The sequence below is a fragment of the Pelophylax lessonae genome (assembly GCF_965119305.1).
Source record: "Pelophylax lessonae genome assembly, chromosome: 3".
Lineage (NCBI taxonomy): Eukaryota > Metazoa > Chordata > Amphibia > Anura > Ranidae > Pelophylax > Pelophylax lessonae.
The window spans coordinates 27,810,877-27,837,856 of NC_138770.1; the positions used below are offsets into that span (position 1 = coordinate 27,810,877).

The 26,980-nt window shown below is 43.9% G+C and overlaps 1 protein-coding gene across 1 annotated transcript in view; it reads left to right on the forward strand.

Annotated features, from left to right (window-relative positions):
- LOC309550263 (uncharacterized protein) overlaps window positions 1-26,980 on the forward strand; it is a gene marked incomplete at both ends in the record, with an annotated part of 667,886 nt that overhangs the window by 6,651 nt on the left and 634,255 nt on the right.

Below are 26,980 nucleotides of genomic sequence, written 5' to 3' on the forward strand. Positions count from 1 at the left end.
TAAGTGTTAGACTTGTGAAATTCGTTTCGGTGCGAATACAAATTCCGACAAATTTATGGTTATTCCTAGATTCGGCTGTATCCAAATCTCCAAATGAAATTGTAATCAATTTAGTTGAAATCTGTTTAACTTTGTTTAGTTTATTCAGTTTCTAACGAATTCCAACTTCTCGGAAAGATTAGAATTCAGATCAGTCAAAAAAACGATCGACCAATGCAAATTCTGTGTGAAGAAATAGCTGGTTGTAAAGCAACAAGCCGGGAAGCTGGCCGCCCGCATCCTTACCAACCATGACTCATCAGCTGTCAGCGGGCTTCCCTACTGACAGATGAAAGTAAAGAAAAGAATGCCGGCATTGCTCGGCAATAGAAGAAAAAAGGTGTGATCCCCCCCCCCTCCCCCCAGTCCATACCAGGCTCTTCGGGGCCAATATTTAAAAAAAAAAACATAAAACGGTGTGGATTCTCCCCTTAAATCCTTACCAAACCCTTTATCCCGGCATGCAGCGCGGCAGGTAAGGAAAGTGGGAGGTGACTAGTGAGGGCCCCCTCCTCCCTAATAATACCAGGCCACATGTCTTCAACATGAAAAGGATATTTCAAAAATTGTGTATGTGTTGTTTTTATTATTTATTTTGACAGTTTTCTGGTGAATAGTTACAGGTACTATGGTCCCGATACTCATTCACATGGGGGGAGGAGCGGGATCTGGGGTCCCCTTGGTAAAAGGGGCATTCGGATTACGACAAGTCCCCTGCCTGCAGACCCCCACAGCCACAGGCCATGGTTGTGGGGAAGAGGCCCTTGTCCCCATCAACATGGTGACGAGGTGCTTTGGGAGAGGGGGGAGAGGTGCCCCAAAGCACCCACCCATCCCCCCCCCCCATGTTGAGGGCATGTGGTCTGGTATGGGTCAGGAGGCAGTGGCTTGCTCGTCCCCCCTTTCCTGACCTTCCGAACTGCATGCTCAGGTATAGGTCTGGTATGGATTTTGGGGGGACCCCACGCCAGTAATTTTTTTACATTTTGGCGTGGTCTTGGTATGGACTGGAGGGGACCCCATGTCATTTTTCTACACATTTTTCTATTGCCGGGCAATGCCGGCATTCTTTTCTTTCCATTCATCTGTCAGTGGGGAAGTCCGCTGACAGCTGATGAATCATCGTTTAAGGATGCCGGCTGTCGGCTTCCCAGCCCCCTGCTTAACAACCAGCTATTTCTTCACACTGAATTCGAATCAGTCGATCGTTTTTCAACCGATCGGAATCCCGATCGTTCTGAAAAGTTGAAATTCATTAGAAAATGAATAAACTAAACAAATTTTACCAAAAACAAAAAGAAATTTAACGAAAACTAAACAAAAGTAAACAAATACCGAAACCAAACTAAACAAATTTCATAATGAATAGAAATTAGTAACATAACGAATCTATCCGAAACTAAACAAATGTTTCCATTCTGCACATGTTTCCTAAGCGTGCCCAACCCAGATATAGCAGTTGTGTTCCTGCCTCTGGGATCCAGGTCGCCCTGCGGATGCATCGATTGCCCTGTGGAAGAGGTGCGGGACACGTGAGAATGTTTGGCTTGAGGTCAGCAGAAGGGAGCAGACGCCATACGGGCTGCTAGGGAGTAACCAAAAGGAAAACCTATGGAGAGGACTCTGCTCTCTGGGTGATCGATGTGCATTATCATCTTATCAAAGTTTGGTGCAGTCGCCTACCTTTGTCTTCTTTTGTGTCTTGAGGAGAGAACTGTTTGTTGAAGCAAGGTTTGCTTTCTGCGTAGCGGTACCCCTGCAGGAGCCTCTTGGATATTGGTTTGCTTGGGCCTCCCACTGATTACTCAACAGCCAGATACAGGGTATTTTCCCACAGCCAAGTGCACACACTCCTCCGCTCGTTGTCTCCAATGACCAGTCCAGGGGATGTGTTTTTATGTTTTATTTGGGGAACTTGGATAGGAGAAGAAAAACCAGAGCTATCTTGAGAGTCCCAACATCCTATCTGTTCAGAGAAATGGGAACCTACAGATGTTCACAAGGAACCACTGTCATATGTGTGGACTTTAAGGGCACAGCATGAGACAGATAACAACTACATGGATTTATCCTAAAATAACATTTATTGATTTATCTAAAACCACATCTCAATAAAATGAGGAAACTGGCCCCAAACTGAGCTCAGCTCGTACACAGGAGATCAATGTCTCCTACTAATTTCACTCATGTACATCATACATATATAAGGATAAGTTGGTATATATCATAAGGTTTGTGTAGGTATAGATATTTCCTCTCTTCACTTAGATGTAACATTTAGTGACGGCCATGTACTTTATTACTGAATATATCTTATTACTATTATAACAATCTCCTTACTATATGGATTTTTTTGTGTCTGCTTTTTTTGTATACATGTCTGCATCATATTTGTTACTGATGTCAACATTTGTATCAATTACTGTATGTATAATAAATGACTACGTTCAGATTCTATTTTTGTATATCTTAGTTGGTGACCTGCCTCATTTAAAGTCCCACGACCTCTGTTTTCTGTTTGCATTAACTATTCGGATCATATTCCTCTATCTTCGTCTAAAAATACACAAAAAAATGGTCCAGGCGCTGATCCTGTAGAAATGTCCCTGGGTGATAATTGGAACCGAACAATGCGGTGGCATATGAATGACCAATAGACTGTGACGTACCAAGGCTGCCAGACCCTAAACATGGGATGAAGTCATGAATTGGCAATACTAGAAAAGAAGGGTGGCGCTCACTGGTGTCTATAAAATACTGTCCTCTATGGATGAAAGACTGGAGAGTGTCTCTTTAAGTAGAAATGACATTTATTGAAAAAATCATAAGTAAACAGTTAAAATTTATGCCACACCAATCCCAACAATCCTAGACCTCCTTGGATTGCTATGGGATTCCAAGGAAACACCGGGTATTAACCGGGTATTATCTGCTGGGTTTACATTTTCCTTGGAATCCCATAGCAATCCAAGGAGGTCGAGGATTGTTGGGACTGGTGTGGCATAAATTTTAACTGTTTACTTATGATTTTTTCAATAAATGTCATTTCTACTTAAAGAGACACTCTCCAGTCTTTCATCCATAGAGGACAGTTTTTTATAGACACCAGTGAGAGCGCCACCCTTCTTTTCTAGTATTGCCTCTATCTTCGTCTGTTCACTGGTCAACGCATTTCACACAAGGCTTCTTCAGGACTATGAAAATGTACAGACAGTTTTCTCTTAAAATAAACTGACTTGATATTAGTGTTTCATAAACATAGAACATAATCTGTATTTATGTACATAATAATAAATACAAACATGGCTTACTAGCAAACGGCCTTCCTCCGAACCTCCAACAAATTAACCCGACCTGGAGCGGACACAGGGGGAAAAAAATCGGACCAAAATGTGTTGTGTGTATATATAGGTATCGGTCCTGATGATCCTAGGTACAAGATAAATTATACAGTATCTCACAAAAGTAAGTACATCCCTCACATTTTTGTAAATATTTTATTCTATCTTTTCATGTGACAACACTAAAGAAATTACACTTTGCTACAATGTAAAGTAGTGAGTGTACAGCTTGTATAACAGTGTAAATTTGCTGTCCCCTCAAAATAACTCAACCTCGCAGTCATTAATGTCAAAACCGCTGGCAACAAAAGTGAGTACACCCCAAAGTGAAAATGTCCAAATTGGGCCCAATTAGCCATTTTTCCTCCCCGGTGTCATGTGACTCGTTAGTGTTACAAAGTCTCAGGTGTGAATGGGGAGCAGGTGTGTTAAATTTGGTGTTATCGCTCTCATTCTCTCATACTGCTCACTGGAAGTTCAACATGGCACCTCATGGCAAAGAACTTTCTGAGGATCTGAAAAAAAGAATTGTTGCTCTACATAAAGATGGCCTAGGCTATAAGAAGATTGCCAAGACCCTGAAACTAAGCTGCAGCATGGTGGCCAAGACCATACAGCGGTTTAACAGGAGAGGTTCCACTCAGAACAGGCCTCGCCATGATCAACCAAAGACATTGATTGCACGTGCTCAGCATCATATCCAGAGGTTGTCTTTGGGAAATAGACTTATGAGTGCTGCAAGCATTGCTGCAGAGGTTGAAGGGGTGGGGGGTCAGCCTGTTAGTGCTCAGACCATACGCCACACTAGCATCAAATTGGAATGCATGACTGTCGTTCCAGAAGGAAGCCTCTTCTAAAGATGATGCACAAGAAAGCCCACAAACAGTTTGCTGAAGACAAGCAGACTAAGGACATGGATTACTGGAGCCATGCCCTGTGGTCTGATGAGACCAAGATAAACTTATTTGGTTCTAATGGTGTCAAGTGTGTGTGGCGGCAACCAGGTGAGGAGTACAAAGACAAGTGTGTCTTGCCTACAGTCAAGCATGGTGGTGGGAGTGTCATGGTCTGAGGCTGCATGAGTGCTGCCGGCACTGGGGAGCTACAGTTCATTGAGGGAATCATGAATGCCCACATGTACTGTGACATACTGAAGCAGAGCATGATCCCCTCCCTTCGGAGACTGGGCCGCAGGGCAGTATTCCAACAGGATAACGACCCCAAACACACCTCCAAGACAACCACTGCCTTGCTAAAGAAGCTGAGGGTAAAGGTGATGGACTGACCAAGCATGTCTCCAGACCTAAACCCTATTGAGCATCTGTGGGGCATCCTCAAACGGAAGGTGGAGGAGCGCAAGGTCTCTAACATCCACAAGCTCCGTGATGTTGTCCTGGAGGAGTGGAAGAGGACTCCAGTGGCAACCTGTGAAGCTCTGGTGAACTCCATGCCCAAGAGGGTTAAGACAATGCTGAAAAATAATGGTGGCCACACAAAATATTGACACTTTGGACCCAATTTGGACATTGTCACTTAGGGGTGTACTCACTTTTGTTGCCAGCGGTTTAGACATTAATGGCTGTGTGTTGAGTTATTTTGAGGGGACAGCAAATTTACACTGTTATACAAGCTGTACACTCACTACTTTACATTGCAGCAAAGTGTCATTTCTTCAGTATTGTCACATGAAAAGATAGAATAAAATATTTACAAAAATGTGAGGGGTGTACTTACTTTTGTGAGATACTGTATAAATTTATCTTGTACCTAGGATCATCAGGACAGATACCTATATATACACAACACATTTTGGTCCGATTTTTCCCCCTGTGTCTGCCCCAGGTCGGGTTAATTTGTTGGAGGTTCGGAGGAAGGCCGTGTGCTAGTAAGTCATATGTCATATGTCTTGGATGGAATGCGGATAAAGCAGACTCATGGTGAGGATTCCATCAATTCAATTTACAGGGCTCTGTTAGATCAGCTACCTTGGAGGCAGAGGAGGGATCAGATAGACCCTGGATTTCTCCATAAAGAGAACCACAGGTTATACATCCTACAATTCTAGTTCCAGTTGCAAAACTAAAGTTAAAGCCCATCTGTGGACTACCTGATTGTCCCGATACCCAAATTGTATTGACCAGCAAAGAACAGGAGACAGAGCTAACATTAAAACTATAACTGATGTTACTCTCTAGGAATGTGTCATTAAATTCTGTGGACAAGTGTCTCTTGGTTGTCTTCATGATGATACGAATGTCTGCCATTGCTGGGGTGTAACAGCTAGGTGGGTGTTTGGAGCACACCCAACTATTAGACCTGTTTGCCGCCTTGGCCAGCTAAAAATGCATTACCCTTGCTAAAACACACTTGCTAAATATGTAAATAAAAACGATACTCCTCATTATCATTCTTGGATGAAGTTGAGCAGCTTTTTGCAGTGGCTGGCATGGATCCAGAGCTTCAAGGAAGTCGGCGTTGTCAGCTGAACCTGGTAATACCTCCGCTCCAATCCCGTCCCTTGACATTTCCTCACGACGACTCAGTCACCTGGTTAGACAGAATGTACACCGGTTATCGTGTTTGGGAGAGACTCCTGAACCCTATGATGGACCTTTTGGAGCTCCCTTTGCCAGGACTGCACCCACCCCGTCAGCTGAGAATGTAAAAATTACAGCTGCTGAGGAAAGTACAATCCAGTCTCTGGTTGACTCCCAAACAAAACCTTGTAGGGTGATAACCCATGGGGCATTCCTGATGGGGTAAAGAGCAATGAAAAAACATTCGAGCCATGGCCCTTTCTATTCAGCCGTTCAACCTTACCGCTACTTTGAATCCCTGAAGCGCCTTACGTACCTCTGCAAAGATCTGACCAGTGCAGTGTGATCCGCGATCTGACTTGATCATTCCCGGCAGCCCCCCCTCCTGCAACAAACTATCTCAGACAGGATCTTTTTTGTGGTGGCAGTGGCAATGGCATTGTGAACGGGCCAAGCCTCTGGCCACCCAGAAAACATATCCAGACAGACTAAGACACGGTCGTCTGTTCTTTGGCAAAGTGATATAGTCTATCTGGATGTGCTGAAATGGATATTCCGGTTTGGGTGAGTGCTTTCTCGGTACCATTACCGTTTTCAGCTGCGGTAGTAAAGCCAGGGCCAATCCAATGCTCCTCCACCTATGCACACATAACCATCTTTGTCTGATGCCCAGGGTAATGAGCCGAGTGGGCCATCATTGGAAAAACTGATCTGGGTAAACACCATTTACCATCAAGACCCCAGATGTCGCCTGGACCCTGTGTGTCCATCTCTTTTCCACTTTGAACTACAGTTAACTAAATTCCTCTAGCGGCATGTCAGGAGGGAGGGCTAGCATCAGGGTTTCTGCCCCAGGGCTCAGAGCACCTTCCTTATCAGCTCTATCTGCCAAGGCATTTCCGTTGGCTTCCATAGTGGTCTCAGTAGTATGAGCCTTTACCTTCAGAATGGTTATCTCGTTGTAACGCTCCGGCGTTTGTTTAGTGAGTTGGATTTGCAGCTGCAGAATTCCCACTCAGTAGTCGTGTAGAGATGTGTTGAATCACCATATCCAACTCTCCAGACTCATCATTGTGGCCCAGCCTGCTTCAGCATACAAATATACAGACACTCAATAAGATGTTCCTGGAGTGATAGGTTGTATATGATAGTATAGAGGTGATGTGCTGAAAGGACAGGCGTGAGTAGTGATAGCAATGATAAGCACTCAATAGTAATGTTCAGGAGTGTAGCAGATGATGATAGATAGTATGCAGATAGGTTAGCATTCATGTACAAGTAACAGGTGGTAGGGGACAGCAGATGAAGTGTACAGGAGATGCTAACTTAGTGCAAGGATATAGATGGTAGTAGGCTCAAGAGCTAGCAATCTATGAAACAGTGCAGATGATAGAAATAGTAATGCATAGATAGCAACAGTCTTTAGTATGCAGAAGTAGATAGTGTAAGTTTGATAGGAAGGAATCCCCTGTGGGGTACTTATCACTAGTTGGATTAGAAAGATGAAGGTTCCGGTAATAGGAGAGTGATCAGGTAGCGAGATACGGGATCAATAGTGAGACTCCGGTCTATCCAGGTATTTGGGAAATAGCTGGAGGCTTCAGCAGCGTCAGACAAGGCTGTATACCATGCGGTTTGAATGAACCTCTTGTGAGTGAAAGCCGGCGATTGAAATAGCCGCTCAGAGCGGCGCCTAATGATGACGTCATGCGGCTTAAAGGTATATGCGTTCCACCTAGCTGGAAAGGTGGGACGCAATGATAGAAGAAATGGGCTATAAGGGTACCAAAGGTACCAGAATCTTACAGTACCCCCCCCCTTAAGGCCGGCTCCGGAAGGCCTATAGCACTGGTCTCTCCGGGTATTTGGAGTGGAACCTTCGTATAAGCCTGGGAGCGTGAACGTCAGAAGTATCCAACCAGGTGTCGTCTTGGGGTCCATAGTTTTTCCATCTTATGAGATATTGGAGTTTTCCTCTGTGGATACGAGAATCCAAAATCTCCTTAATCTCAAATTCCTCTCCGCCTTCAACTTGTACTGGAGGTGGAGGCGAGATGGTAGGTCTTATTCCTTGGTTGGGAACGTGTGGTTTCAATAACGACACGTGAAAGATAGGATGTATTCTAAGATCTGCTGGTAAAGTGAGTTGAACTGCAGCTCTCCCAATGAGCTTCTTAATACGGAAAGGTCCCAGAAACAAAAGGTCCAAGCTTTTTACTGGGGATCTTTAACCGCAAGTTTTTCGTAGATAGCCAAACGAGATCCCCAATAGCATATTGAGGAGAAGGTCTTCTACGAAGGTCGTAGTACCTTTTTTGTTGGCTATGAGCATGTGAGATGGTGGTGTTAAGTAAACCCAGAGAGTCTTTTATTTGGGTGAGATAATCAGAGGCTACTGGGTTACTTGATGGTAGGATGCGTGGTGGAAGAAGTGTGGGATGAAACCCATAGTTTAAGTAGAACGGACTTTGCTTAGTAGTACTGTGGGTTGCATTGTTATAAGCAAATTCTGCCAGAGGGAGGAGGTCCACCCAATCATCCTGTAGGTATGAGGTGTAGCAACGTAAATATTGTTCAATGCACTGGTTGACTCTTTTAGTTTGTCCATTGGTCTGAGGATGGTAGGGAGAAGTGAGTTTTCGCTCAATACGTAGTATATGGCATAGAGCTTGCCAAAACTTGGAGATGAACTGTGAACCTCGGTCAGATAAAAGAGTCTTTGGAATTCCATGTAGCTTGAACACATGTTTCACTAGTAATTCCGCTGTTTGCTTAGATGAAGGTAGTCTGCGAATAGAAGTGAAATGTGCCATCTTTGTCAGATGGTCCACTGACACTAGAATGGTAGTAAATCCTTTGGAAGGTGGTAATTCTACTATAAAGTCTAAGGACACAACTTCCCATGGAACCTTGGGTATTGGTAGACTACAAAGTAGACCAGATGGTTTTGTAGTGTCAATTTTGGACCTTGCACAGATGTCACATGAGGAAACAAATTTTTGTACAGACGTCTTCATATCAGGCCACCAAAACTGCCGGGTGAGTAAATTAAATGTCTTAGTCATACCCATATGTCCTGCCATAGGTACATCATGTGATAATTCCAAGATCTTGGTACGCATACCAGGAGGTATGTAGAGTTTGTCGTTAAAGTAAAGGAAGCCTTCTGCATCAGCACTTAGTTGTGGTGGTGGTGAATCCAGTCCTATACTGTGCAGAATCTCTTCCTTCAGGGAACGAACAACACCAATAATACGATCATAGGGTATTATAGGAAGTGAAGGGATTTCGGCGCAGTTATCTTCAGTTAATCGTGATAGTGCATCCGCTTTCTTGTTTTTGTCTGCAGGCGTGTAGGTCACTAGAAAGTTGAATCATAGGAAGAATAATGACCAACGTACCTGCCGGTGGGAAAGGGTCTTGTTAGTCTGAAGGTAATGGAGATTCTTATGATCTGTATATATGAGTATTGGCAATTGAATACCTTCAAGTAAATGTCGCCAATTTTCTAGTGCCAGTTTTATGGCAAGCAACTCTTTTTCACCCACTGGGTAATTCACCTCTGGGCTGCTTAGTGATTTAGAGAAGAAAGCAACTGGGTGGAGAGGTGAAGTATTTGTTGGTCGTTGGGAAAGAACTGCTCCTACTGCCATATTTGACGCATCTACCTCCAGGATGTATTGGAGGGATGGGTCTGGATGGCGTAGTATGGGAGCAGAAGTGAAGCTTGTCTTTAACAAGCGGAAAGCTCCATTTGCTTCTTCAGACCATTTGAATGGTTTCTTTACACTTGTAAGTTGTGTGAGAGGTCTCACAATAGAAGAGAAGTTCTTGATAAACTTCCTATAGAAGTTTGAGAATCCGAGGAATCGTTGTAATGCTTTACGAGTTGTTGGTACAGGCCAATCCAGAATACACGATATCTTGTTCATATCCATCTTGATACTGTTCTTAGATATGATGTATCCTAGGAATAGTACTTCTTCTTTATGGAATAGGCATTTTTTCAATTTTACGTATAAATTGTGTGCGACTAATCTGGACAGCACAAGTCTTACATGTGTTACATGTTCAGACAAAGATTGAGAATAAATGAGTATATCATCCAGATATACCACAACACAAACATCAAGTAAGTCTCTGAAGATGTCATTTATGAATCGCTGAAATGCTGCGGGAGCATTACACAACCCGAAAGGCATCACAAGATATTAAAATAATCAGTATCTGGTTCTGAATGCTGTCTTCCACTCATCCCCGCTACGGATTCGGATAAGGTTGTATGCCCCTTTCAGATCCAATTTTGAGAAGTAGGTAGCTCCGCGCACTTGTTCAATGAGTTCGGGAATGAGGGGTAAAGGATAGCGATCCTTTATCGTAATGGTATTTAATTGCCTATAGTCAATAATAGCCCTGAGACTAGAATCCTTATTGCGGACAAAGAAAAGTCCTGCAGCTGTGGAAGAAGTAGAGGGTCTAATAAACCCTTTCGCTAAATTCTCATCCAAGTATTCCTTGAGATGAGAAAGTTCATCCTGAGAAAGAGGATAAACATGACCGAAAGGTAGTTTGCTATTAGGGAGTAGATCAATAGAACAATCATAGTCCCTATGGGGAGGCAATACTTGAGCATTTTTCTCAAGGAAGACTTCTGATAGATCCTGGTAGCATGGTGGTGGTGTAAATTCATCTGACACCATGGACAGGATCTTTTTATATGATTGGAGGTTACACGTGGTCTCGCAACAGTGAGAAGGGAATGTTAGAGTCCGTGTTTTCCAATCAATGGTTGGTTGATGTATGTGTAACCAGGGAAGTCCCAAAATAATGGGAAAATGTGGTGAGGGTAATACATCAAAAGTGGTGGTCTCCGCATGAGACTCGTTAGCAGTAACAAGGAGTGCTTGTGTCTGATTGGTGATTGGACCAGAAGATAACGGAATACCGTTAATAAAACTAATAGAGACAGGTTTTGATTTTGAAATAATAGGTATTTTATTTAAGGTAACAAAACTAGTGTCGATGTAGTTCCCACAAGATCCTGTATCGATCATAGCCTTGGTGGTAGGGATGCACCGAAATTTCGGCCACCGAAATTATCGGCCGAAAATGAGCCTCTCTAATTTCGGCCGATAATGGGTTAACGGTGCCGAAATTAATATGGCCGCCGTGAGGAAGGAGGAGGGCGCAGCGCAGGGCAGGTTTTAAAAGTCCCGCCTCTGGCCGGCCGCCCGCCTCTCAATGACGTCCCTGTTACTAGGATCTCTGCATTAGTGAATGGACATACCAGGCAGGAGGGCGGGGCGAGCGGCCGCTAATACATAGTACTATGTGATCCTTCCTGTCAGCTCAGCGGGACTATGACTATGTGTGAATGAGATCTGATCTGACCTGACACCGGGCGGGGGGGCGGGTTGGAGCGGCCGCTATTAGCTGTAACTGTGAGCCTTTCACTTCCTTGTCAGCGGAGATACATGCCTGACAAGGAAGTGAAGCGCTTGCATAGTTACAGCTAATAGCGGCCGCTCCAACCCGCCCGGTGTCCGGTCAGATCAGATCTCATTCACACATAGTCATAGTCCCGCTGAGCTGACAGGAAGGATCACATAGTACTATGCATTAGCGGCCGCTCGGACTGTCAGGGAATTGAAGAGAAGTGAACGGCTCATAGTGACAGCTATTAGAGGCCGCTCGCCCGCCCGGTGTGTCAGTTCATTCATGGACAGATCCTAGTAGTAGTGACATCACCGGGAGGCGGGCGACCGGCCAGAGGCGGGACTTTTGAATAATGGACACAGTGACCGGAGGAGCTGGAGTGAGTTGGAGAGGGACGCTGAGGCTGAGAGAGGAGGGGGGAGGGGGGGTGATAGCTGAGGCAGCTAACCATTGGTATTTGTATTAATTATGCAGCATGAGGGGGTTAATGTATTGTCACTGATGCATTAGTGACCGACCAGTGGCAGTTAATTAACCCCTTTGTGCTGCATTAGTGCAACCAGTATCAGTGCAACCAGTGTTAATTAACACTGATACTGGTTGCACTAATGCAGCACAAAAGGGTTAATTACCTGCCACTGGTCGGTCACTAATGCATCAGTGACAATACATTAACCCCCTCATGCTGCATAATACAAATACCATTGGTAATTAAATTAACCTCTTGCCAACCCGTCACAGTACATATACTGTGACAGGGTGGCAGCGACAGGTGTACGTTGCTGCCTGTTTTTTGGTGTATGCCCCTCTTCTATCTATTTTAATTTTTTTTGGGGGGAAAGTCATTTTCGGTTTCGGTTTTCGGCCAATGGCATCCTGCATTTTCGGTTTCGGCCCAAAATTTTCATTTCGGTGCATCCCTACTTGGTGGTGATCCGAATTTGGTCCCACTGTAAGGTCAAATGAATAAAAAGATAGGGGTTAGAAAAAGAAGTCGTTAATCCCCCCAGCAAGACATGTGAACACTCACCCTCTTTTTTGCGGACAAGGGGACAGACGCTTATCAAATGATCCGGGGAGGCGCAGTACATGCAGAGATTTTCGGATCTTCTCCTGGCTCGTTCAGTAGTCGATAAAGGTGGGCGTATGGTTCCTACCTCCATAGGAGTAGGGTCAACGGGCGAAACCCGAGAAGGACTGGACAATGGCATTCCCATCTTCTCAGCCTTTCTTTCTCGCAGTCGCCTGTCAATATTGATGCTGAGTTGTATTAAGGCATCCAAAGTGCCAGGTAAATCCGCTCGTGCGAGCTCGTCTTTAACGGCTTCTGATAACCCAAGTCTGAACTGGGTTCGCAGAGATGCATCATTCCACCCTGAATCAAGGGTCCATCTTTTGAACTCTGCTACGAAGTCTTCAACAGGTCTCCTTCCTTGTTTTAAAGCCCTCAATTGACTGTCAGCAATACTCTGCCTATTGGGGTCTTTATATAAGCTAGCGAGTTCTGCTAGGAATAAAGGATAGGAGTTGAGAAGAGGGTCATCTTTCTCAAAGAGAGAGTCTGCCCAAGCCCGTGGATCACCCGACAAATATGAGATAATGGTACAGACTTTAATTGGGTCTGTAGTGTAAGTACGAGGTTTTAAGTTAAAAAGCAATTGACATGCGTTTTTAAATTCACTAAATTTTTTCCGATCACCTGTAAACACTAGAGGAGGGTTTATTTTTGGCTCACGGGGTTGAGCAGCAGTGAGCTGTGAAACACGGGCTATCTGCTGTCTCAAAGTCTGATTTTCATTTTTTAATTCAGTAAGAGCAAGGATTAATGCATCTACCTTTTGTGTTAATTGTATCACTTGAGTGGCTAATTCCGCTGAATCCATTTTTTTTAGGTTCGTTCAATCTGTAACGCTTCGGCGTTTGTTTAGTGAGTTGGATTTGCAGCTGCAGAATTCCCACTCAGTAGTCGTGTAGAGATGTGTTGAATCACCATATCCAACTCTCCAGACTCATCATTGTGGCCCAGCCTGCTTCAGCATACAAATATACAGACACTCAATAAGATGTTTCTGGAGTGATAGGTTGTATATGATAGTATAGAGGTGATGTGCTGAAAGGACAGGCGTGAGTAGTGATAGCAATGATAAGCACTCAATAGTAATGTTCAGGAGTGTAGCAGATGATGATAGATAGTATGCAGATAGGTTAGCATTCATGTACAAGTAACAGGTGGTAGGGGACAGCAGATGAAGTGTACAGGAGATGCTAACTTAGTGCAAGGATATAGATGGTAGTAGGCTCAAGAGCTAGCAATCTATGAAACAGTGCAGATGATAGAAATAGTAATGCATAGATAGCAACAGTCTTTAGTATGCAGAAGTAGATAGTGTAAGTTTGATAGGAAGGAATCCCCTGTGGGGTACTTATCACTAGTTGGATTAGAAAGATGAAGGTTCCGGTAATAGGAGAGTGATCAGGTAGCGAGATACGGGATCAATAGTGAGACTCCGGTCTATCCAGGTATTTGGGAAATAGCTGGAGGCTTCAGCAGCGTCAGACAAGGCTGTATACCATGCGGTTTGAACGAACCTCTTGTGAGTGAAAGCCGGCGATTGAAATAGCCGCTCAGAGCGGCGCCTAATGATGACGTCATGCGGCTTAAAGGTATATGCGTTCCACCTAGCTGGAAAGGTGGGACGCAATGATAGAAGAAATGGGCTATAAGGGTACCAAAGGTACCAGAATCTTACACTCGTGTGGCAAGCAGAAGGCAATGAACAGCTCTATAAACCCCGCACATTTCACCAACCTCCCCAAACCTCCAAGAATCCTCCTCACCTCTCCAGTCAAGTCTGTGTTTTATTAATAGAGATAAGAGTGATGTCATGTGACCTCCAAGAATCCTCCTCCCCTCTGCGGTCAGGTCTGTGTTTTATTAATAGAGATAAGAGTGATGTCATGTGATCTCCCAGAATCCTCCTCACCTCTCCAGTTAGCAGGTGGATGATCTCCAGGGTGAGGTTTAGTATCTTCTCAGTCATGTGACTCCGGTCCTCCTCCATCCTCATTTGATCTATACAGGTCTCCTTGTAGACGGATAACTTTGGGAAAATAAAGTAAGAATTACCGGTAAGTGGATTTTATTGGTCACACAATAATAGGATGGGGATGTAAGGGGGGTAATAGGAGGGTTGCTGTACATTTAGGAACTACTGCCCCCATGGGAACACATTTAGTTTGGACTATTTAGAGTTTGCTACATTTTTGAAGTTCCGGGACCCTCTTGACCTGCTGGATCAGAAATTCCTTTTTCTCTGTTGGGTTTGTTTTTGTTTATGAATTGGATTTAATTAGTATTAGATCTGCAGATAAGGAATGATAAATGCAATCCTTCCTTTGAATTGTTTGCTCTAAGGCAGGGCTGGGAGGTCAATGTCGGGTCATCATGATGCCCAGGAAGGGGAACTTGCTGACTTTTGGCTGGAGTTGCCAGTTAATCAGGATAATTGCAAGAACTCCGGCTGCAAGGCTCCAATCTCCGGCAGCGTGCTGACTGACAGGAGTGATGTCACTGTAACTCTCTGCAGTAAGAGACGGGATTGGATAGCAGGCAGTTGTTGCTGGTGGAGTACAGAGCTGTAGGGGGAGGAGTCTCTTCTGTTTTCTCCAATAGCAGCCCAGGGTGGATAGGAAAAGGACAATATTTGATAGGGTTTTTCTCTTGGACTATTTTGTGTCCTGCAACAGATTCCTTGACCAGTGGGATGATGAAGGCTTCCTTCACTTGCTGGTAGTAGTTCTTTAAGGAGTTCAGAAAAGTAAGTGCAGGTGGGGTGGGAGGACCCTCAGAGACCAAGAGCCCATATGAGCCTAAAAGCCCCTTCTTACCTTCGCGCCTCACAGGTCCCCACAGCAATTCAGCCCCACTAAACTCTCAGAGGTCAGATCTAATTGATCTATATTTTATCACCATATAGAGCATTGAATTACTAGCTCCAGAAGAAGCTTAATGCAAAACATGTCGAGCAACTTGGCTCAATTAAATATTGTAATTATGTGCAAACACATCGCTCGATCTCCCTGGGAAGGCAGCACATCTACCTGTCACCTTTCGGTGGATCGTCCCGATGTGAAGTATCACTTAATTGACCATGTTACCTCAATAATCTGTACTTGTTCGTTATAACTCAGCAATGTCATTGCTATATATCTTAGATGTTTTGTGCATTCACAGCTTTTTTGAGACAATGTATATGTTTTTTTTTTTTGGCGTTTTAAAAGTGTGAATTAATAAAATGTTTATGTTTTATATACCCAGTGCCTTTAAAGTCCATGTTCTTTCTCAATGTTCCTATTTAACTTCTCAGAGTTGTTTACCCCTATCACCAAGACCGCAGGAAGGATCCTGTTACCGGAGTAAAGAATCCCAGGATTAAAGGAGGCTCCTCCAGTGATCGCTGTAACAGACCCAACCGAGACAGAGACTTTTGTAGAGGACTAGAGGCAAGCCTCCTACCCACTGATTATGGCACATTGAGAGAGCAGATCATTCTCTAATAATAGACAACCCCATATTGGAGGCTGATAGCGAGGCTTGGATTAATTCTCTGAATAAAGACAATAAGGCTTCCCTTCTGGAGTGGATGGAGAGGTGTAATATTAATCTTTTACAGGTTAATGGTCAGAGGGAATATGGTGGCCCTCCTGCAGACTGGGTTGGAGAGGCTCCTTCACTTAGGACAGAAAGATTTATCGAAGATATCCCTCAAGAGATCTATAGATAAATTTATTGCACCTTTTCAGACTGCTGGAACATTGCATGAGTTTTGACTCATAGACTGTTGTAGGCTGTTGCCGGACAGTCTGAGGTGGGGTGATATGTGTGTCTCTCCCATTGTGTGCCTCCTAGATGTAAATTCCCATTGTTAATTGAGTCACGTACAGTTTCTGTCTGTTGGCTAACTTTTGGAGGTTCCTATATGATGAGATTCGTTTAGTGTTAACTCTACCTCATTATCTAAACCAGTGTGTGATGTTTTGGGTAAATATTTAGTTTTATTGTTCATGTGGTGACTGACCTACTTTTGAAGTGTATAAAAACCAAAAACCTGTATTTCTGTTCAATAAACAGTCATTCCTTTGATTCTACCTCAACATCTTGTGTGTGTATAATGCTTGGGGTAAAAGGCTGGTATTAGCTCTTGGTCTCCTAGAAGTATTTGGAGGGCAGGAGGCACTGTTTGGTGGAAGAAACCAAGCTGTGCCAGGTTTTCCAAGAAGGATTGCTAAGAACAGGTTGTGCAGCACATTCAGCCTTTGCAGAGTCCCCTCCATACAGAGCCCCCTTGCTGTCCCTGATCTGCCCCCAATGTGGGCTCAACACCCTCCAACATTAGCCAATGGGAAATTAACTGACGGAGAGAGCCTGGGACCAGTGGGTCTGGGAGGTCCCTCATGGTTTCTTGCACCAAGGCCCTGAAGGTTCTAGTTAAGCCTCTGCTCAGAGCCCTCAGTATTTTCCTCCCTCTGACACTGATGGAACATTCTTCATGGCAGGCTGGGGAATGTTTTCTTCCTCCTGACCAGCAATGTAAGGGGCTCTATGCTCCTGACCCCTGCACTCCATCATTGTGATGGCTCCATATTGTAATGATTGCCCATTGGCTGCCTGTGTGGTGTAATCATTGCCCTTTGTAGGTGATGTATGGTCAGGATGGTCATTGTCTTCTCTATTTATTGTCAGTGCTGTTTGTTTAGAGGAACATATTACTAGAATTTATCTCCAAAATGAAGAGAATGTTCCGGCCTCATATATGGGGAAATGCTCTGACCCTGAAGGGGTTAATCTACAAATAATAAATGTTTGGGCAGCGCTTGCACTATGGACAAAATATCTCAATCCTCAACACGATAGTTCCAATAAAACTTTCTGATAACAAAGTGTCAGACAACTCCTGGGGTAATCTGGCAGCCTCGGATGTAGATGACTAGGTGTGCTGGGCTCTGTAGTCCCACAGAGTTTGTGGGGCCTGTGAAGCAACAGACGCCTCTATAACAGTAAATGGGGAATACCAGCATAAGGAGCAGAAGAGCGAATCCACCACCAGGTACCCGGTCACAGATACTCCGGTGGATGGTGGACCGGATACCACTTAGATATAAATAGAGAGGGCGCTCTCCTAACCTGGTGATATCCGATGTGTTTGGACTGAAAATCACCAATCTTTGTCCAGGAGAGCTATTGGTAGGTGAGGAGGTCTTAAAAAGTGTTCCCAACCCCCGTCCAGATTCCTTAATCATTTATAGCCAAGAACTGCATCTTCTATATTATCATATACAGTAAAACCTTGGATTGCGAGCATAATTAGTTCTGGAAACATGCTTGTAATCCAAAGCACTCTTATATCAAAGCGAATTTCCCCATAAGAAATAATGGATACTCAGATGATTCGTTCCACAAACATTTATTCATAAGTCTTTCAGTTTATAGTCTATATACAAAGATTATAGCAATGTGATAGGTTATATAACCATTAAATGTCCATCCACAATATGCAGCCTTCCCAAGGGGATTAGAAGCAAAATCTAGCAGAGCTACAGAATATAAGAGAGAAGAGAGGCGCCTCTAAGTGTAGCAATATGGTTACATTTAATGAAGGTTCAACATTTAGCAACTCACATGGTTGATGATTAAAATAGGAACACCTAAGTATGCAGACATCCGGGGTAAAGCTCTCCGCATAGACCATCTTCTGAACCACCGACTCTCACCACTGTCAGTCTGCAATCCTGACCGGGAAGAATAGCCTGCAGTAGAGTGATCTGAAAGTGAGACTTTGAATCACTCGTGGAGTGCAGCGGGGAATAGATGATGAAGATGGCAGTGCAGAGGATGGTCTATGTGGACAGCTTTACCCCGGATGCCTCCATACTTAGATGTGCCTGTTTTAATCCTCAACCATGTGAGTTGCTAAATATTGAACCTTCATTAAATGTAATCATATTGCTACACTATAGAGGCTCCTCTCTTCTTTTTTATACATGACGCTACTTATATATCAAGACATCGCTTGTATATCAAGTCAAAATTTATTTGAAAAATTTGCTTGTCTTGCAAAGCGCTCTCAAACCAAGTTACTCTCAAACCAAGGTTTTACTGTATCACTAAATTCATATAAAACTTTATTTATAATCATCAATAACTGGTAATATGATATAAAAATGCAGATCATAGATTCCCTTATTGCAATATATGAGGTTAATCTAGGTTTCCACACAATATATGTGTGTATCATCATCTGCTGGCGATAAAAGAGGATGGACATGACCGGGGGGGGGGGGGGGGGTTACTGGGTGTAAATAGAAAATAAGATCTTATTACCTCCTCTGCTGTCTCTTCCAGCAACGTCTCCTCTCTAATTCCTCCCAACTCACCTCTCACCCGGAACTTCCTGTCTGTACTGACATCACTTCCTGTCTGTACCTGACATCACTTCCTGTCTGTATTCCATAGAGACTTCCTGTCTGGGTAGGTGAGATCACCACCTTGTGGAGCTCAGAGGAACTGCAGCCCTGAGAACAGTCTGGTAGTGTGAACACGGCCTTGTGCTGTGTGTGGATGTACTTTATATCCTTATATCCTTATAGATGGGTCATCTCCACTCCCACCAAGGGGGGAGAAATATATTACTGCCTAGTCCAGTCTTTCTCAGTCAGGGTTCGTCCAAAGCTATTGTGGAGCCACTTATTAGGAGAGTGATGGAGGTCTGGTGAGCGCACAATCTGAGTGCGAGCACCAAGAGAGCACACAATTGGTCTTTGGGGAAGGAGGTGTTTTGTAGTCCACTACACATGGTTTGCTGGAGCAAATACTGAGATACGGAGGACGAAGCTCTGGAGGGTTTGGAGACATTTATTGGTGGAGATATCATTTATTGAAGTATGAAGGAGACGTTGGATGGACTTTGATATCACTTTATGGTTGATCACTGGATACTGATGAGGTGAAACGCGTCGATTTATCACAGATGTTGTCACATCTTTTACTTTGATTATAAGAGGGCGAAATTTATGGATATATGAGGGGAGGGGTCATCTAGGGAAATAGCGAGTGGGAAAACGAGTTGTTGAGGATTTGAATAGTAAACTCCTTCATTGTTCCTGGTCAGCTGGGGAAATATTGACTCCCAGACCTTCCCAGCCAGAAAACTGGTTGGAGGATTGGAATAGTAATCTCCTTCATTGTTCTCACCTGGGAGTGTCGGGGGTTTCATTGACTTCTAGGAATCTATGAATTGGGGAATAGATTGTGTCTGTGGCCCCAAAATCACCTGCACTGGGTTTTTTACTGACATTTTCTGTTTCCTAATCCATTGCGCTAATATTGTGTGACATAAAACATTGGAACTATGACAATTTTATTCTCTAATAGGGAAATGGGTGCTAATATGCTGCAGGAGATCTGCTGAGACATACAAAGGGAAATGGGTGCTAATAGGCTGCAGGAGATCTGTTGAGACACAGAAAGGGAAATGGGTGCTTATAGGCTGCAGGAGATCTGATAAGAAAAAAGGAGGGGGTTGAAATGAAGCAGATCTCCTGCAGCCTATTAGTATCTATTTCCTCTGCTGAGAATAAAATGGTGGTGGAATTATTTTTTCCTTTATTTCATTTTATTTATCTTACTAAGTTGTGTGTTCATTTACTGCTCACCCGAACATTATACCACCCACCTGAACATTATACCACCCACCCGAACATTATACCACCTACCATGACATTTTACCACCCACCAGAACATTATATCACCCACCATAACATTATACCCACCCACCAGAACATTATACCCACCCACCAGAACATTACACCACCCACCAGAACATTATGACCACCCACCAGAACATTATACCCACCCACCATGGCATTATACCACCCACCCAAACATTATACCACCCACCAGAACATTATACCACCCACCCAAACATTATACCACCCACCAGAACATTATACCACCCACCAGAACATTATACCACCCACCCAAACATTATACCACCCACCAGAACATTATACCCACCCACCAGAACTCCACCAGACAAAGCATCACACTGCCTCCGCCGGCTTGTCTTCTTCCCATAATGCATCCTGGTGCCATCTCTTTGCTCACATCCCTTGCAGCCCCATACACAACAAACTACTGCAATGCCCATTTCTTTGCTTTAAAAAAACAACAACTTCAGGGAAAACATGTTTACTTGCTGCCAAATATACCCCGCCCACTTCCAGATGCCATTGTAATGAGATAATCTATATTATTCACTTCACCTGTCAGTGATCATAATGTTATGGCTGATCAGTGTACAGTACATACACACTAAAATATGTGGATACATTCATCTATAAAGTGTTAGGTGTTTAAAATAATATTCTCTACAGATCTACTGCTTCCACTTCACACTTCCACTTCATTCATATCATAATAGTTGCTGCTATATTAAATAAACTAAAAACCTGTGAAAATTCATGTAATCATACAATAATTTGTGCTCAATATAGTGTTCTCTGCAAGTCCACTGCTTCCACTTTGCATCTACTTCAATGAATTCATTTTGCTAAATTAAATCCACAAATGAATGAAAAGTTGATAAGGTGTGAAAGTTCTCCGTGCTCCAAGCTGTGCCAGCTGTAGTGTAGCCACGCCTTCTTCCACCTCTTACACACGTGATGGTGAGGGCGCCCCCTTAGTAGTGCTTCCCCACTTACCAGAGCAATATGACTCCCAGCTTTTAATCTACCAGAGTCACAAACATCCTTCACACTCTCCTCACCTCCGATGGCAAAGGAACTGGATCCTCCTCGCTCACTCCTGCAAGTCTGCTGCGCTTTCTGTCAGTCTCCCTCCTAGACTCGGCTTCCTCCTCCGACCGCTGTTCCAGCAGGAGCTCCGCCTCTTCATACACACTCAGGGAGGAGAGAAAGGGGAAGGATATACAGTACATACACACACAGCACAAGGCCGTGTTCACACTACCAGACGGTTCTCAGGGCTGCAGTTCCACTGAGTTCCACAAGGTGGTGATCTCACTTCTACCCAGACAGGAAGTCTCTATGGAATACAGACAGAAAGTGATGTCAGGTACAGACAGGAAGTTCCGGGTGAGAGGTGAGTTGGGAGGCAGTAGAGAGGAGACGTTGATGGAAGAGGCAGCAGAGGAGGTAATAAGATCTTATTTTCTATTTACACCCAGTAACCCCCCCCCCCCCCCCCCCGTCATGTCCATCCTCTTCCTCCATAGTCACTGTGATGTCTTTTATCTCCAGCAGATGATGATATATATGTAGTGTGGAAACCTAGATTAACCCCTTCAGGGTGAGAGCATTTCCCCACTTTCGGGGCCGGAACATTCTCTTCATTTTGGAGATAAATTCTAGTAATATGTTCCTCTAAACAAACAACACTGACAATAAATAGATAGGACAATGACCATCCTGACTAGAGATGGGCTCGGGCGTGTTTGAGTTTGCACGTGCCCGATCCCGCCAGGAAGCCGACACTGCACTCCGCTAATCACAGGCAGTGAGACATTTCCCAATCCACTGCCTGTGATTAGTGGACTGCAGTGTCGGCTTCCTGGTGGGATCGGGCACGTGCAAACTCGAACACGCCCAAGCCCATCTCTAATCCTGACCATACATGGCCTACAAAGGGCAATTATTACACAACACAGGCAGCAAATGGGCAATCATTACAATATGCGGCCAACACAATGATGGAGCGTAGGGGTCAGGAGTATGGAGCATAGAGCCCCTTACATTGCTGGTCAGGAGGAAAAAAACATTCCCCAGCCTGAAATGAAGAATATGTTCCATCATTGGTGTCAGAGGGAGGAAAATACTGAGGGCTCTGAGGGAAGTATAGGAGCTGAGGGGTAGTGAGGGTTTATTAAAGCTGGAAGACTTTAGGGGCCTCTGTATATATGTAGGTATATACCTCTGTATGTAATGTATCTGAAGGACTGAAGTCTGAAGGACTCTGAGAACCTTGAGGGGGTAGTCCTCCCACCCCACCTGCACTTATTTTTCAGACCTTACAGAACTGGCAATCCAAACCATCTTATTTTCCCACTGGTCATGTGATTTGTTCTGAGATATTATGTAAGATGAAGAAGGGAATTCCTTCATTCGTTGGTGAGCACTTGTTCTTAGAGGAGTTCTGTTTCAGCTGCAAATCAGCTCAGAAACCAAACAAATCCAACAGAGAAAAGGGGAATTCTGATCTGGCAGGCTAGGAGGGTCCAAGGTCCTCCAAAATGTAACAAACCCGAAACAGTCCACATTAAGGCCTCTTGCACACGATACTCCTGTTTGAGCATCTCGCAGCTTGAAAAAGCTCAGTACAGCTTTTTCTTTTTTTCTCTGAGCTAAAATAAAGCCCATTAATTGTAATGTGTCTGTGCACACAGGTGTGTAAACAAGCGCTGTGCATTCTTCAGTAAAAACAAAATAGAAAAATCTACATTTTTGGTCAGTATTTTAAGCCTTCATGCCCCCAAATACACACCAATACGCTTGAATACACGCAAATACATTAAAAAAAAAATAAAAATATGGAAAAAGTAGATGCTCAAACAGGAGTATTGTGTGCAAGAGGCCTTAATGGGCTGTATTTTAGCAAAAAAAAAAAAAATCTGTACTGAGCTTTATCTAGCTACAGTGTGCAAAAGGCCTAAATGTATTCTCATGGGGACAGAAGTTCTTAAATGTACAGCAACTCTCCTATTACCGCCCCTCACATCCACATATTATTGTGACCAATACCATCCAAATAATTCTTACCTTCATTTCCCAAAGTTATCCGTCTACAAGGAGACCTGTATAGATCAAATGATGGCACCAATGAGGATGGAGGAGGACCGGAGTCACATGACTGAGAAGATACTAAACCTCACCCTGGAGATCATCTACCTGCTGACTGGAGAGGTGAGGAGGATTCTGGGAGGTCACATGATACCATTCTTATCTCTAATAATAATACACAGACCTGACCAGAGAGGTGAGGAGGATTCTGGGATTCTAACATGATTTTCCTATTGGTTCTTCAATACAGAAATTTTCTCCTCTGAAGTCAGGTGATCATATGACCATCACAGTGCCTCCATGTGACTCCCTAAACCCTGAGAGACACAACATGCAGAAGATTCTAGAAGTCACCAAAAAGATGATGGAGCTGCTGACAGGAGAGGTGAGCGGTGCTGGGAATTCTGAGACATTAGAAATACGGGGCAAAAATTCGGCAAGAAATATGGGGCAACTTAGGAAACAGTGAACATAGGTCAATTAGTTTCAGTATTAATTATAGTAATCGGAAAAACAAGGGTAATATAAGAACACTCAATTTCAAAAGAGCCAATTTCCCAAAACTGCGCTCTCTGCTAGAAAATATAAATTGGTATAGAACCCTGGGAACAAAGAACACGGAGGAAAAATCGGAGTGCTTCAAGAGCATACTAAACAAAGGGATTGGCCAGTGCATTCCAAAGGGAAATACATTTAAAAGAGAAAAACTAAACCTTGTGTGGCTAAAGTCCAACATAAAAATGCATATTAATACTAAAGGAAAGGCCTTCAAAAAATAAAAGGCTGAGGGGTCATTGGCAGCATTCAAGCATTACAAAGAGTGTAATAAGAAATGTAAAGACGAAATAAAGGCGGATAAAATAGAACACAAGAGACATATAGCGGAAGAGAGTAAAAAAAAAAAAAAAAAAATTATTTAGTATATAAACAGTAAGAAAGCGAGGCCAGAACACATTGGCCCCATAAAAGACAACAAGGGAGATTTGGCCACAGAGGACAGGGAAAAGGCGGAAATGTTAAATAATTTCTTCTCTTCAGTCTTCACAAAAGAATCGGGGGGCTACACAAACCCAGCTTGTAAGGCCAAACTAAACAACACACCTCAGGAAATACCGCCATGGCTAACAGAAGATAGACTTAGAACTGAACTAGAGAAACTTAACCGGTTGCCGACCGCCGCAAGTACATATACTGCGGCGGTCAGCCCCGGCCAGGCAAAGTGACGTATATATAGGTCACTAGCCTGTCACTAGCTTGTGAGCCAATAGCGGGCGAGCGCGCGCCCGCGGAGGCGTGCTCCCACCCCGGCTCGTTCCCGAACAAGTCCGTGCATGTGACCGGCGGACCCGATGTCCGCCGGTCACTTGCGATCGTCCGCCATGAAGGGAGAAAGGCAGGCGGCTAATGTAAACAAAGCCGCCTGTCATTCTCCCCTGTGTAAAAATGGAGATTATACGGTTCTACTATGTAGGACCGTTGATCTCTGTTCTTACACCAGTAGCCATGTCAATTCACAGTTAGACGCACGCCCCTAGGGACACACTTAACCCCTCCTTCCCCAATAAAGTTAACCCCTTCCCTGCCAGTTGCATTTTTACAGTAACAGTGCATATGTATAGCACTGATTACTGTAGTAATGTCCCTGGTACCCCCAAAAATGTCAGTCAAGGGTCCGATCTGTCCACCGCAATGTCTCAGTCCCGCAAAAAAAATCGCAGATCGCCGCCATTACTCGTTAAAAAAAAAAAAAAAAATCTTTACCTTAGTTAGTAAACGCAATAACTTTGACACCGTTCCCCACAAACGCTTATTGTTCAAACTAAGGAAGGTAGGTATGGACCATAGGGTGAGTACCTGGATAGAGAACTGGCTCCAGGGGAGGTTGCAAAGGGTGGTGATTAATGGGGAGTACTCAGATTGGGCGGGTGTGAAAAGTGGGGTCCCCCAGGGTTCTGTCCTGCGGCCAAATCCTGTTTAATTTATTCATAAATGATCTAGAGGAGGGGATATCTAGTACAATCTCAGTATTTGCGGATGATACTAAACTAAGAATGCCAATATCTTCTGGGCAGGATGTGGAAACCTTACAAGCAGACCTGAACAAAATAATGGGGTGGGCAACCACATGGCAGATGAGGTTTAATGTTGAAAAATGTAAAGTAATGCACCTGGGTGCCAGAAACCAGAAAGCAAGCTACTCACTAAGGGGGGAAACCTCTGGGTGAGTCTAGGATGGAAAATTACCTGGGGGTACTGGTAGACAACAGGCTTGGCAGTGGCATGCAATGCCAAGCCGCTGCAAGCAAAGCCAACAGAATACTGAGATGTATAAAAAAGGGAATTCATTCCAGAAATAAAGAGATTATTCTCCCTCTCTACAAGACTCTGGTCCGGCCACATCTGGAGTATGCTGTCCAGTTCTGGGCACCAGTCCTCAGGAAGGATGTGCTGGAACTGGAAAGAGTCCAGAGAAGGGCAACAAAAATAATTAGGGGAATGGAGGACATCAGCTATGAGGAAAGACTACAAGCATTGAACTTATTCTCTCTGGAGAAGAGACGATTGAGGGGGGATATGATATCAATGTACAAATACTGTACTGGCGACCCTAGCATAAGGAACAAACTATTCAGAGAGAGGAGATACAATAAGACACGTGGCCACTCACTAAAACTAGAGGAAAGGCGGTTTAACCTTAAAATACGTAAGGGGTTCTTTACTGTTAGTTCTTTACTGTCAGTAAGGATGTGGAATTCTCTTCCGCAAAAACAGTCGTATCAGCAGGGAGCATTGATAGTTTCAAAAATTTATTAGATGGGCACCTTAAAGACCACAACATACAGGGGTATACAATGTACAACATACAGGGGTATACAATGTACGGTTAACAGCAAACACACACACACATCATAGGTTGAACTGGATGGACTGATGTCTTTTTTCAACCTCACTTACTATTATCCAGTAACAGACAAGGGATGTGTCTGGATGGTGACTGTATCATTGTGTGTGTCAGGTTCCTATAAGGTGTCAGGATGTCACTGTCGATTTCTCCATGGAGGAGTGGGAGTATTTAGAAGGACACAAGGATCTCTACAAGGACGTCATGATGGAGAATCAGCCGCCCCTCACATCACCGGGTAAGAGGAGACTTTATTGTAAAGGAGAGAGCAGTACGGAGGATCCACCTAGATCCCCCATCATCTGATAAACACATAGAAACAATGTATTCAGTCAGTGTGTGTGTTTCCTACAGATGGATCCAGTAATGGGAACCCACCAGAGAGATGTCCCCGTCCTCTGTATTCCCGGGATTCCACACAGGAAGGTCACACCATCCCTCACCATCATCAGGTAGATGAGGAACAATCACTGATAGTATCATTAGGATCTGTACATTATCTGCATTGTTACCACTGATGTCATTTTTATTATATATTCAGAGTGGAAACCTCGGGGATTATAATATTGTTGTTAAAGAAGAGTATAAAGAGGAGGATGAGGAGTATGGAGTGATGGAGGAGTTTTCAGAAGGACACAAGGATATGATGGAGCCACCTAATACCAGGAACCCACCAGAGAGATGTCCCCGTCCTCTGTATTCCCGGGATTCCACACAGGAAGATCACACCATCCCTCACTGTTACAAGGTTGGTGGGACGGAGCATCTAGAGCATGGACTTATTGAAGTGATATTTTTAAATGTGATGTCACAATATTTAAGTTTATGTTTTACAGATGACCTCTTCTATTATTTTCTTGATTTAGAGTGGA